We start from the raw sequence: 9,694 nt of genomic DNA, 5'->3' as shown, positions 1-9,694 counted from the left end.
TGACGTGTGAAGGGGGCCTTACAGACACAAACAAGCAACATGTCATATAGTGACGCTTATAGACAGTGGGTACGGAAAGTATTCAGACCCCTTTAAATTTTTCACTCTTTGTTTCATTGCAGCCATTTGGTAAATTCAAAAAAAGTTCATTATTTTTTTCTCATTAATATACACTCTGCACCCCATCTTGACAGAAAAAAATAGAAATGTAGAAATCAGGGTGGATTTGATTTAAATTTGATTTAAATCACGATTTAAATCACAATTTAAATCACTAGTCAGTAAGGCTTGATTTAAATCAGTGATTTAAATCAAAGTTTCTACCTAAACTAGTTCTTGCTACTTTAACATGCAAGTAGATGAAGATTTTTAGAATCACTTTTTATATTACTTTTTTCTCCCCAGTTTAATGGGTTAATCATTCATATTTGGACACCACTGTTCTGTTGTACTTAGGAAGGAGAAAAATAATCCTGACCTCAATAACAATTTAAATAGATTTATTCAACTGAAACAATAACAACATTACAGCATAAGTTATTTGCTTAAACAAACATCCATGTTTGTTAACTAATTTGGCTAAACAAAATATATATATATTTTAAGAAACTTAGACTGTCAGAACAGCCGACACATGAAAAACTTAAATACTACTGTCCCTGCTGTCCTCTGTAGCTCACTTGTCGTCATCTTCATCATCATCATCTTCTTTGTTCCTATTCATAATCTGGAAAAGAAAAACAAGCTTTCCTGCTTTATTGGGTCCCAACCGATTTCTCAATTTAGAATGAATGAGTCCAAAGGAAGAGAATATTCTTTCAACGCCTGCAGAAGAAGCTACTGCTGTTAAAAGTGAAATCATTACTTGAACAGTCTCTAAATCCAAGCGCTTAAGTGACTTCCACCAGTTTACTGGTGTGACCTTCCTTAAAATATCTTCAGCAAACATATATTTCTTGAATGGTTCCCCCTTAGCTCTGAAGTTTATTATAGTTTGCATTAAAGATGGATGATTGCTGGATACCCATGTCATAGCTAACTCCTCTTCCTCAGCACTTAGGTTTTGACCCTGATATTGGATATTGACGATATTTGCCAAAAAATGAGCTGGAGTGAGTGCTTGTCCCATTCGTTTGTTTACTGCTTGTAATTTAATTCTGTCCATGTGTAGTTCTGTTTTTAAGTGTTCACTCAGTTCCTTCCAAATTTCAACAGCATCCGCAATAAAACAGCTATTTTTCTGTATTTTGTTTAAAGCTTGAGAGATGGGTTTCAGGAAGCTCAGCATATGTTCAACATTTCTCTTAAGCCCAATGTTGAGGATTTTGGCCGTGACAGTGCCATCTATTTTATCTCGATTTTCTTCACAAAGTGTCATCAGAATAGGCCAGTTTTTGATATACTGCTCAAAACAGTCCACCACAGAGTTCCATCTAACATCTTGTGGGAGCGGTAGCTTGGTTCCACCCATCCTTTTCAGAGCTGCTGCCGCAAAAGGATTATTACGGAAGTATTTAGCAATTTCAACAACATTAGCCTTTATTTCTGGAACACATAAGTCTTTGGCTAAGAGGTGCAGCAAATGAGCACTGCAACCATATGTTATTAGCAGCTTTGTATTCCCTCCCTGCTCTTCTAAATCTCTTCTCATCTTGGATACGTTTGCAGCATTGTCAGTGACCAAACTGTGTACTAGACATTTGAATTTTTGTTCACATGTCGTTATAGCTTTTACTGCCACTTCTTGTAAGTATTCTGCTGTGTGTGCATTTCCTGACGTATCAGTTGCTTGTGCAAGGAAGACTTTACCTTCTTCTGTTGTTATACAAGCACATACAATAGGATCATCGTGGACATTACTCCACCCATCAATACTTAGGTTAACAATTTTACCCTCCAGAGCCGTTGCACATTGCTCCATTTCTCTGTCATACACTTGATCCAGCAGTTTACCTGCAACATCAGCTCTGCTGGGTGGACTGTATCCTGGTCTCAGTGACTGAACCATATTAATGAAACGTGGGTTCTCAGTCAGACGGAAAGAAGAGTTTGTTGCATAAATAAACTGGGCAATTTTTTCATCAATCAACTCTTTTTCTAATCTGCTAGTTCAGATCACAAACCTATCTATGGTGGTTCCAGGAGGTAAAGGTTTTTTCTTCCTTTTGGGTGATGGTGATATGTGGCTGTGGGTGTCTGATGATGCTGCTGCTGCTAATGAAGCACTATCCTGGATGGATAACTCTGAAACTGTAGAACAGGATGATGGTGATCTTGGAGGTGGATAGTTTCCAGAATCCATGAATTCCCCTAAACAAAAAAAGTCAATGCTGTTATTTTATTGTTTATTATACAATTTCTGCTTATTGTACACAACACATCACTGCCCCTGCCCCAAAAGGAATATTTGTTTTTCTTCATAACTGTAGCAAATGACAGTAACATGCAGTAATAAGAAATATAATTTTTCTCACACATGACAGTTCAGTATTTAGCAATAGGATTCAATAAAAATGTTTACCAACCTGAAGATCCTGACTGTTCAGAAGTTTTTCTTTGGTCATCTTCATCACCGCACTTCTCATGATGTTGCCTCATTCGCGCCACCAGGCCTTGCATCTCTTTGTTGCATCGTTTGCATTTTGCACGCATGCCTGCCTTACCGATAGGCGAAGGAGCTTCATTAAAATATTCCCAAACTGGGTCTCTTTTACGGCCTGCTGCCATTATAAGGAAAGAATGTAATAAACCTCAGATCATACACACAAACAGATCCAGACTTGTCTGTCTGTGGCTATGCTGCAGTATTGTGCTCAAAGTTTCACTTTCATTTTCTTGTCTGCTTGCCCTTCCTCCTCCTCACACTTAGATTCACATTCTTCTTGTGTTGTGCAGATCTATTCCACTCCAAACAATCAGAAACATATTGTCTAACTTCTTGGACTTGGCACTGAAGGGGTTGATTCTGTATTCATAGGTTTGTAGAACAATAGGATTAAGGTCTTTTTCTCAACTCTGTTCATGTTGTAATATTTTTGCCGTGAAGAAGAGGCTGGGACCTCTGCGGAGTCAAATTCAGTTTTGAGAACTGCGTAAGTAAAGCGAGCGTCTGTGATAATATAGGAGAGAAACTGCCCACTAATCCTACAGAAACCTCTGGAAGATCATGGCATTGTGAATGTTACACATATACAGCCTTTATTCTACTGAGTTAAACAACTCAGCTTTATCTCATGATGGAAGATCCTTTGGATGGTAAAATATTTTCCTCAAAAAGCAGTTTATTGAAAAAAATCCGATTTAAATCAAAAAATCCGATTTTTTTAAAAAAAAACATTGATTTTTATCCACCCTGGTAGAAATTTTTGCAAATTTATTAAACAAGATAAACTGAAATATCACATGGTCATAAGTATTCAGACCCTTTGCTCAGACACTCATATTTAAGTCACAAGCTGTCCATTTCCTTGTGAGATGGTTCTACTCCTTCATTGGAGTCCAGATGTGTTTAATTAAACTGATAGGACTTGATTTGGAAAGGCGCACACCTGTCTATATAAGACCTCACAGCTCACAGTGAATGTCACACCAAATGAGAATCATGAAGTCAAAAGGAACTGCCCAAGGCGCTCAGAGACAGAATTGTGGCGAGGCACAGATCTGGTAAATGTTACAAAATAATTTTTGCAGTACTCAAGGTTCCTAAGAGCACAGTGGCCCCCATAATCCTCAAATGAATTAAGTTTGGGACCACTAGAACGCTTCCTAGACCTGGCCGACCAGCCAAACTGAGCAATCGTGGGAGAAGAGCCTTGGATCACTGTGGCTGAGCTCCACAGATGCAGCAGGGAGATGGGAGAAAGCTCCACAAAGTCAACTATCACAGCAGACCTCCACCAGTCGGGCCTTTATGGCAAAGTGGCCTGATGGAAACCTCTCAGTGCAAGACATATGAAAGCCCGAATAGAGTTTGCAAAAAAAAACACATGAAGGACTCCCAGACTATGAGAAATAAGATTCTCTGGTCGTCTGAGACGAAGATAGAACTTTTTGGTGATAATTCTAATATCATGCTATGGTGGTGTTTTTCAGTTGCAGGGACAGGACGACTGGTGGCAATTGAAGGAGAGATGAATGCAGCCAAGTACAGAGATATCCTGGAAGAAAAGCTCTTTCAGAGTGCTCTGGACCTCAGACTTGGCCGAAGATTCACTTTCCAACAAGACACTGACCCTAAGCACACAGCTAAAATAACAAAGGAGTGGCTTCAGAACAACTCTGTGACCATTCTTGACTGGCCCAGCCAGAGCCCTCTTTGTCCCTCTTTCTATTCTTCAAAAGTTGGAGGCATGTCTTAGGTCACGTTCACTCTTTCAGTGATTGGTGATTTTTTTCCCCTCAGTCTTTGATGAGTGGGTGACAAATACAACAGTGGTGCCCGTCTTTCTATTATACTTTTCCTCTGATTTTACCACTCCTGGTTTTGGCTACAAATACTGAGGTAAGATACTGACCAAATACTCACCGTGTGCATGTGGCCTTAGAATAGGTGATTACTTGTTTTCACCAGAGAACCTCTGTAAGTGCATATTTACTGCAGTTTAATAGTCACAGGACAGGGAGGGGTTAATGTTCAAGTATTTAATCTCTATTGGAAATAAAAAATCTTCCCCATATTGATATCAAAGAGAAAAAGTGACCTCCATACACAGCACAATCCACTATACCAAAGACCAATAATACCACATATAATGGAGAAATACCGCCACACCATGACCAGATCACATATACCACCACATAGTGTCCGAATACAGTGACATACAAAGGGTCAAATACCAACAACCCATGACCAGACCACATAGAAATACACCAGAAAGTTGATAAGAACATTGAAAACAATCCTTCAACAGCAGCCGGTGATGTCTGATTAATACTGAGATTTGTTATAAACATAAAACCCCATTTTTCGGCCCATTACAGACACTTCCAGGCCTTCTTTATTCATGTACTATTGACAACACAAATAATTTCAGCCCAGATTTCTCTACAGCGCCTCTAAGTAAATGTATGTAATATATGAGCGATACAGGAGCGTCTGCCCACACATTATCTGAGCAGCTCCATGTAATATACAGGGATATATGATAAATTATGATAAAATGTACTATAGCGCAATGACTGCGTCCTGTCGCTTTAAATCTGCAGCTACCTCTGTAACCATGGTAACTGCACGTATAAGCAGCCAATAGAATTGCTCAGTTTGAATTGAAATGGAGAAAAAAAGCCGTTTGTCCTCAGTTTGTTACACCTCATCTGAGAGTGAAGACAGACAGCGACAATCAGCGAGAGATTTGTATACATTAAAAGGAGCGACAATGGCAGAGGAACCCATGGATTGGACTGCGTATGGGGCCAGCGGAGGATCAGGTAGTATCATCAGTCTGTGAGGGCGACTGCTCCCTAGATTTAGGGTTTCCAGAAATATGTTTTACTACACTTTGGGCCTAGAACCTATCAGGCCGGTAGATGCCGACTCCCTGCCTGTTACTTCTCAGGCCCATAGTAAAGAAAACTAAAATAGCCCCAGATAGCCCCTTTAATTTACTGCTAGTTTAATGGGATCCATCAATAATAATTGCACGGGCCTAGTAAACACCAAAGATGGCCAAGATAAGGATATTCCAGTACTGACCCAAACAGTTTGCAGCACGCTGGTCCTGCCTACATGGAGAGGACTACTGACGGGGAGGACGGGTCAGGGGCTTGAAAATAATTTTCCTTATCTCCTACAATAACATCTTCGGTATTTTTGGAAGTAACTGTATAATGTATTTTTTAATAATAACATTTGTCATTGTTTTTTTTTTCATCCATATGACAGTCTTTATTATACGGTTAGGACTGATCCCAATTTCTGGTTGTGTTTCCTTCAGCTTACGTCACACCTGAGGAGAAGCTGAGAAGATTGTCCCATTGTATGATGATGCTGCCATCACCCTTCTTCAAGAAGGAGGTCAGTGAGAAAACTGAGGGCAACATCACTGTCTTTTATTTATAAGGGGGTTGTGTATTTGGATGTTAATATTCATCTTTCTAACTTAATCTTTTGTCTTCCCAGCGCCTGATGCCGACTAATCCAATGGCCCAAAGGAGATATCAAGTCAGGCAAGAAAAAAATCCAGGACCATCCAAACCCATCCAGACCAGAGAGAAGAGAAAGAGAGAAGAAGAAATAAAGACCATGAGAGACCTCTGCAAAGACCTGGATGAAGAAGAACCAGTGAAAAAGCCGTCAGTAAAAAAACTGAAATTGGATAGATTAAATCTACGGATTCCTGAGAGAAGAACGACGCAAGAAAGACAGATTCCTGAGAGGACGACGACGCAAGAAAGAAGAATCCAGCAGGACAACAACCACCAAAATGTGAGCAGGTTCCTGGGAGGAAGAAGAAACCTCATATGGACCATGCTGCTGGGACCTCTCGAATGAACGGCGGTGGTGAGTATTAATAAAAAACTAGAAATAAAAATAATAGTAACATGAGTAATAATAAGAAAGTAGTAAAATTATTAATGAAATAAGCAGGGCTGTGGAGTCGGTAAGCCAAACCTTCGACTCCGACTCCGACTCCTCAAATTCTCTTGCACCGACTCCGACTCCGGCTCCGACTCCGGCTCCGGCTCCTACATATATTGCTTATAGTTAGGTGAAAAATTTATTGTAGTGCATGAATATGTGTATGTGACCATCAGACATTTAATAATTTTTATGATACAATAATCAAGATATTTGGATAGAACATAAAATATATTTATTGGAATACAACTTTAGAACACAAAAAACTGTAATAAATTGTAAATATGTAATACACTATGTAATATACAGTAGATTACATATATATCTTGTGTGTGTATATACACTGTGTGTATATATATATTACATATTTACAATTTATTAGTTTTTTGTGTTCTAAAGTTGTATTCCAATAAATATTTTATGTTCTATCCAAATATCTTGATTATTGTATCATAAAAACAATTAAATGTCTGATGTTCACATTGTACTACAATACATTTTTCACTTAAATATAAGCATTATACTAAATGTTATTATTTAGTAAAATATTCAGCACATTCTGCATTGCACTCCTGTCCCCAATTTATTATATATTTTAGGAGTCGGAGTCGGTGCATTTTATACCGACTCCGACTCCGACTCCACCAAAATGAGCTCCGACTCCGACTCCGACTCCACGACTCCGACTCCGACTCCACAGCCCTGGAAATAAGGGTGGTGATAGCAGTAGGTAGAACAGAGGTTTGATCCAGGGTCCTAAGACTGATCGCCTTTTCTCGGGGTCGAGAAGGAATTTTTCCCCTGTGACACAAATTGGCTGAAGGTGTCATGGGGGTTTTTGCCTTCTTTTGGATCAACAGTGGGAGGATAGTTTAGTATTAATAGTTTTAGAAAACACTAAATTAGAAAAAAAAATGTAGAATTACACTGTAATAAGAGAGCAGGATAAAAATAGTATAATAGCTACTCTCTGTACACACTATAGGACCAGTATAATTAGTTCTGTAATATTAATTAGTTCACTACACATAGCATCATTAGTTTTGATCCAGGGTCCTAGGACTGATCGCCTTTTCTCAGGGTCGAGAAGGAATTTTTCCCCTGTGGCACAGATTGGCTGAAGGTGTCATGGGGGTTTTTGCCTTCTTCTGGATCAAAAACATTAGGAATTATTTATTAGGAGTTTTTAATACAACACTTAGAACAACAAGGGTAAGAAAAATAGAATAAAAAAAAAATGATAACAATAGGTGAACATATAAAAAAGTAATAGTGCCGCAATAATAAAAATGGTAGTAATCTCAGATTTGTCCTAGCCCCAGTTAGTTAGTAATTTAGTGATAAGTTAGTGTAGGGACCCATCTGAAGAGGTCGCCTTGACGTTGGCAGATGGGCTCGCACAATTTGATCACATTGTGCGCCAAGAACCTCACATGTTTTTGTATAGAAAATATAGTATCTATGTAGAGATCATGGCAGCTTAACCCCTGATATGCTGAAGTCCACATCTAGGTGGTTAGTCAGGAGAGGGGTTTTTCTACACTCAATGGCTCCTAGTGATGAGATTGCAGGTGCTAATGGATTGTCAAAACCCCCATGACTACCATCTTACTCCACCTATTTGACCCCGACACAGACCTAATCGGATACCTGTCAGAGTTCTCCGACTGCTCTGCTGCTGTTTGTTGTAGCGCTGCTGCCCATCAACTCTAACACTGCTGCTAAATATGATGTCATGGAGGCCGGCACCTTACAATGTGAGCCGGCCGACATCACGCACACGTAGCACAAGTAGTTTATCACCGAGCTCATTAATGACAGATCAGTGAGTTTATCTATAGACCTTGATAAATAAAGATGAATACATCACCCGTCTCCAGTGTTCTGATGATAATTGTCTTCCGTCGTATCTATTCTAATAAAATATTAAGTGAAGACCAGATATTACTGTATTCCAGACTCGCACATTCATACACATTACTCTGTATGCAGCCACCTTCACGCTCCACTCTCAGAGGTAGTGCTCTCCCTGGCGATCGGGTCCCTGTTATGCGATCACAGAGACCCAATCGTTGCCATTAGCAACCCTGGGTCACCACCATGACGACCCCGGGTTACTGAGCTACAGAGAGCCTCACACATCATGTCGTATTCATGGTGTGTGAGGGGAAGCATCAGTGCTGAAAGTGCTGCCCTGACAGATATAATCCATTGCAGTGATCGAGCTCTGCAGGAGATTATATCAGATGCCGGAGAAAACGCAGAAACAGTTGACATGCTGATAATTTTTTCTGCAACAAAATCTGCAAGGAAAAAAGAAGCAACGTGCACACCAAGTCAGGATTCTCATACACTTTGCTGGGATGCATTTTTCCTTGCAGTATTGATTCACAAATCTGCAAAAAAACGCATGAAAAAAGCAGCAAAAAAGCAAAATGTGCACATGGCCTTACAATGTTTCTTAGTTGAGCCAAATTCTGCTTTTTGCACTTTAAGTGTAACCGCCATGCTGCTGTATTGTATAAAGGTTTATTTGTGACTGTGAAATACAACAGCTCCAAAAAAAAATTTGGACGCTGTCTAAAATGTAAAGAAAATCTCCATATTGTGCTCAGCATTGATGGTGTCTTTTATGTGTGGGCTGTCCGCTGCTGTGGACACTAATGTAACCCCATAGCATCAGAGATGGCGGATTTTGAACTGTGCGCTGATAACAAGCTGGATGGTCCCCAACTCCTCAGTTTGCAGCACACAGTGTCCGAGGTTTCCATAAAGAATTTCACATTTTCATCTGACAACAGAATAGTTTTCCATTTCAGCCTCAGCCCATCTGAAATAAGCTTTGGCCTAGAGAAGACATCAGCATGATGCAGATGTTCAGATCGGTGACTTCTGACCATCTTTGTTTCTGAGAGGCTCTGCCTCCCTAATCGACTCCTTTTATACAGTTATGTGAAGTAGGTGAAAATTGACACCCCCCCTCTTCTCATTAGCACCACTTACTTTTCTAGCCTTTTGTTAATTGTGTCCCAACTTTGAGATATTACTGCCATCAATTTTTACATGTTGGTTTTCTTTTTCATTTTTTTTTTTCAAATTAAATGGGAGAATGTCTTA

The sequence above is a fragment of the Anomaloglossus baeobatrachus genome, chromosome 5, assembly GCF_048569485.1.
Source record: "Anomaloglossus baeobatrachus isolate aAnoBae1 chromosome 5, aAnoBae1.hap1, whole genome shotgun sequence".
NCBI classification, from domain to species: domain Eukaryota; kingdom Metazoa; phylum Chordata; class Amphibia; order Anura; family Aromobatidae; genus Anomaloglossus; species Anomaloglossus baeobatrachus.
This window is presented reverse-complemented; position numbering follows the sequence as displayed.